We start from the raw sequence: 5,566 nt of genomic DNA on the forward strand, positions 1-5,566 counted from the left end.
CAAAGCTCAGATCTAGTGGTAGTCGGTAGAAATGATGTTGGGTGTAGGAGGGGATCTAGTGACATGGGAGCTGTTCAAGGAGCGCTTTTACATGAAATACTTCTCTGCGAACCTGAGGTACAATAAGCGGAGGGAGTTCTTGGAGCTGAGGCAGGGACATAGGTTAGTGGAGGAGTATGACCAGGAGTTTGACACCTTATCCCGCTTTGCCTTGGAGTTGGTCGCCACAGAAGCCATGAGGGCAGAAAGGTTCATTCAAGGCCTAAAAGACAGTATACGAGGTATTGTGCGAGCATTCAAACCAACCACTCATGCTGAGGTACTTCGCTTAGCAGTCGAGGTGGACCCACAGTCAGGAAATAAGTTTTCACGAGCGTTTGGGGCGAGACCATCCTCAGGTCAAAAGAGGAAGGTAGATCAGAAGGCTTTCGAGCCTCACCCTCATCAGAAGGTTCAAGGTTCAAATAGACCACCTCGACATTTTAGGCAGCAGGCTGCCGAGGCGGATCTGGTGGAAAGAATGCAACAGGTGTGTAGCTCGTGTGGAAGACGTCACTGGGGTCGATGTTTGGCAGGCACTGGGGTTTGTTTTCATTGCAAGCAAGAGGGGAACTTGATAGATAGATGTCCTGCTAGAGGCACGTTCGATTTTGGGTACCAGTTTGTAGGCCATGAATAGAGGAGTTCGGGTAGGCCTCAGCATCAGCAAGGTCATGTTTACTCTACCACCCGGCAGGAGACCGAGAAAGCAGACACTGTTGTGACAGGTACGCTCCCAATCTTGGGAATTTTGCGCTAGTATTGTTTAATTCGGGTTCATCCCATTCATTTATATCATCGTTGTTTGTTAAGCATGCCATGTTAGAACTAGAGCCTTTACACTATGTGTTGTCGGTTTCCACTCCGTCTGGAGAAATTATGTTAGCAAAGGAGAAGATAAAAGCATGTCAGATTGAAATAGCGAGTCATACCCTGGATGTGACTTTAATAGTCTCGGACATGTAGGATTTTGATGTGATTTTGGGCATGGATTGGCTAGCTGCTAACCATACCAGTATAGACTGCTCTCGCAAGGAGGTGATCTTTAACCTTCTCACGGGAGCCAGCTTTAAATTTAAAGGGACGGGGACTGTGGTCCTACCCAAAGTGATTTTTGCCATGAAAGCCTAGAGGTTGCTTAACCAGGGTACCTGGAGTATCTTGGCTAGTGTTGTTGACATTAGAGAACCTGAGGTCTCATTGACTTTGGAGCCAGTGGTACGTGACTACTCGGATGTCTTTCCAGAGGAACTCCTAGGTCTGCCGCCGCATCGGGAGATAGACTTTGCTATCGAGTTAGAGCCAGGCACAACTCCTATCTTGAAAGCTTCGTACAGAATGGCGCCAGCAGAACTGAAGGAACTCAAGGTTCAGTTGCAAGAGTTGTTGGATAAGGGTTTCATACGCCCTAGTGTGTCCCCTTGGGATGCGCCGTGCTGTTTGTGAAAAAGAAAGATGGGTCTTTACGACTCTGCATTGGTTACAGGGAACTAAACAAGGTGACTATAAAAAACAAGTATCTGCTTCCCAAGATTAATGACTTGTTTGACCAGTTGTAGGGAGATACAATGTTTTCTAAGATTGATCTTCGGTTGGGGCATCATCAGTTGAGGATAAAGGATAGTGATATTCCCAAGACAGCTTTTCGTTCGAGGTATGGGCATTATGAGTTCGTCATGATGTCATTTGGGTTGACGAACGTTTCTGCAGTATTCATGGACCTGATGAATAGGGTGTTTAAGGAATTTCTTGACACCTTTGTGATAGTCTTCATAGATGACATTTTGGTTTACTCCAAGACAGAGGCGGAGCACGAGGAATATTTACGAAAGGTTCTAGAGACCTTGAGGGCGAAACAGTTATATGCTAAGTTTTCCAAGTGCGAGTTCTGGTTAAAGCAGGTGTCCTTTCTAGGGCATGTGGTGTTCAAGGAAGGTGTATCTGTTGATCCTGCAAAGATCGAGGCAGTCATGAGTTGGTCTCGTCCTACCATAGTCGGAGAGGTACGTAGTTTCTTGGGGTTGGCGAGCTATTATTATCATTTTGTGAAGGACTTTTCCCGTATAGCCACCCCTCTGACTCGGTTGACCAGAAAAGGAGCTTCCTTTATTTGGAGTAAGGCTTGTGAGGATAGTTTCCAAGATCTCAAACAAAGGTTGGTTACTGCCCCAGTTCTCACCGTACTAGATGGAACGGGTGGTTTTGTTATTTATAGTGATGCCTCCAAGAGAAGGTTGGGGTACGTGTTGATGCAGCAAGGTAAGGTAGTTGCTTATGCCTCTCGCCAGCTAAAGAACCATGAATTGAACTATCCCACACATGATTTGGAGTTGGTAGCTGTTGTTTTTGCTTTAAAAATATGGAGGCACTACTTGTATGGCGAGAAGATACAAATTTTCACCGACCATAAGAGTTTAAAATACTTCTTCACTCAGAAGGAGTTAAACATGAGGCAACGTAGGTGGTTGGAGCTAGTGAAGGATTATGATTGCGAGATTCTGTACCACCCAGGAAAGGCAAATGTAGTGGTGGATGCTCTAAGTAGGAAGGTAGCCCATTTAGCAGCCCTTATCACCAGGCAGAGTCGTTTATGTAAGAACCTTGAGCGGGCCGAGATAGCAGTAATGGTAGGGGAGGTGTCTGCGTAGTTAACACAATTTTCAATACAACCAAGTTTAAGGAAGAGGATCATTGTTGTTCAACGCAGTGATCCTTACTTAGTTAAAGTAGCGCAGTAGGTGAAGAAAGGACAGGTGGTGAGTTCTCCTTGTCAGCAGATAATGGTCTTACTTTTCGAAGATGTTTATGTGTACCAGCAGATAGTGACCTTAAGAACAATCTGTTATGGGAAGCTCATAACTCCCCATTTTCAATACATCCTAGCAGTACCAAAATGTACCAGGACCTAAAACGTTGCTACTGGTGGAATTACATGAAAGTGGAGATAGGAGAGTTTATCAGTAAGTGCTTAGTGTGTCAGCAGGTAAAGGCCCCAAGACAAAAGCCAGCAGGTTTATTGCAACCTTTGAGCGTACCGAAATAGAAGTGGGAGCATGTCTCGATGGACTTCATTATAGGTTTGCCGCGAACGGCGAAGAGTTTTATAGTAATTTGGGTTATAGTGGACAGATTCACCAAGCTGACACATTTTATTCTAGGGAAGTCTATATATTCAGTGAGTAGATGGGCCCAATTATATATGAAAGAAGTGGTAAGATTGCATGGGGTACTAGTGTCCATCGTGTCTGATAGGGACCCTCGATTTACCTCCAGCTTTTGGAAGAGCCTCCAGGCAGCATTGGGTACATGTTTGGATTTCAGTACGACTTTTCACCCACAAACTGACGGTCAAATTGAGCGTTTAAACTAGACACTGGAGGATATGTTACGTGCTTGTGCGCTAGAGTTTGCAGGGAGTTGGGACTCTCACCTGCATTTAGTAGAGTTTGTTTATTGATTTACAGTTGGTATCAGCCCGGTTTTTGGGGTTCTATAGACTGACCTTATATGAAGTTCGGGTGTTCTTTGGGAAAACGGATTTCTTCGTCATCGCGAAGGTATTGCCCCCTTTTCCTTATTGAAAAAGTATTTTAGAATAATATGCACCCGAGTTAGTAGCATTTATTTGATTTGCAATTGATGTGTTTTGTGCTAGTAAGAAAAGTAGCCTTAAGGGTGGTGGAATGCGAATAACGTCAGGAAAATGATTCGTGTTAGGTAAGAGGCAGTCATAGGGTTTACCGGAAGGATGGCGCGTTCCCGGAAGAAACAGAATCTATTAGTCAGGATCAAGATCCTCATGGATAAGGATCCACAAGTTCAAGATTGCACAAGTTCAGGACCCTCGGTACCAGAGGATCCTTTGCCGCCTAGGGACCCCTCAGGGTCAGATGGCCGCGAACCAGTCACAAAGTAGAGGCCCAGCACAGGTGCCACGCCACACAAGACGCAGCCCACCCCCTCGTTCAACAGAGGTTACCGATTGGGGTAGCCCACTATTGAGAAGCAGTTACATTAGTTGTGTTGGGAAAGGTGAAGGACATTGCTGGATTAATGACATGGCCCAAGTTTTGCCCAGTTTCCATCAGACACACCACCACCAACAGGGAATCAGGTGCCGCATGTCTTAGACTACAGAACCATTGATTCCAGAACCAAAGCATTGTCAGGCCTTTTGGTGGAGGCCAAGCATTTTGCGAGATTTTCAGAAATACAAACCCCCCAACACCTTCAATGGTCACTAAAGACCCTACCAACGCAGAATTATGGATATCCACGTTTTGAAACGATTTTTGTATTATGAAATGCCCAGAAGATCAGAAGATGCAGTTGCCGTTTTTATGCTTACCGACAAAGCTCAGATCTAGTGGTAGTCGGTTAGAAATGAATGTTGGGGTGTTAGGAGGGGATCTAGTGACATGGGAGCTGTTCAAGGAGCGCTTTTACATGAAATCTTTCTCTGCGAACCTGAGGTACCAATTAAGCGGAGGGAGTTTCTTGGAGCTGAGGCAGGGACATAGGTTAGTGGAGGAGTATGGACCAGGAGTTTGACACCTTATCCCGCTTTTGCCTGGAGTTGGTCGCCACAGAAGCCATGAGGGCAGACAAGGGTTTCAATTCAGCCTAAAAGACAGTATACGAGGTATGTGCGAGCATTCAACCAAACCACTATGCTGAGACTCGCTTAGCCAGTCGAGGTGGACCCACAGCTTTCAGGAACATAAGTTTTACGAGCGTTTGGGGGCGAGACCATTCCTCAGGTCAAAAGAGGAAGGGTAGAATCAGAAGGCTTTCGAGCCTCACCCTCATCAGAAAGGTTCAAGGTTCAAATAGACCATTCGACATTTTTAGGCAGACAGGCTTGCCGAGGCGGATCTGGTGGAAGAATGCAACAGGGTGATAGCTCGTGTGGAAAGACGTCACTTGGCGGTCGATGTTTGGCAGGCACTTGGGGTTTGTTTTCAATTGCAAGCAAAGAGGGGAACTTGATAGATAGATTGTCCTGCTAGAGGCACGTTCGGATTTTGGGGTACCAGTTTGGTAGGCCATGGAATAGAGGAGTTTCGGGTAGGCCTCAGCATCAGCAAGGTCATGTTTACTCTTTACCACCCGGCAGGAGACGAGAAAGCAGACACCTGTTGTGACAGGTCGTCCCAATCTTGGGAATTTTGCGGCTAGTATTGTTTAATTCGGGTTCATCCCATTCATTTATATCATCGTTGTTTTGTTAAGCATGCCATGTTTAGAACTTAGAGCCTTTACACTATGTGTTGTTCGGTTTCCCACTCCGTCTGGAGAAATTATGTTTAGCAAAGGAGAAGATAAAAGCATGTCAGATTGAAATAGCGAGTCAATACCCTGGATGTGACTTTAAGGTGTGCCTACGGGCCGCTAGACATGCGTGAATCGACAGATTAACGTTCATGTTATTATCATGTTTGACGGTGTGCCTACGGGCCATTAGACATGCGTTTCACGGCAAGATAGTACATCTTTTGGTTTTCCTTTCATCATAAAAAAAATCGAT

The sequence above is a fragment of the Benincasa hispida genome, chromosome 5, assembly GCF_009727055.1.
Source record: "Benincasa hispida cultivar B227 chromosome 5, ASM972705v1, whole genome shotgun sequence".
NCBI classification, from domain to species: Eukaryota; Viridiplantae; Streptophyta; class Magnoliopsida; order Cucurbitales; family Cucurbitaceae; genus Benincasa; species Benincasa hispida.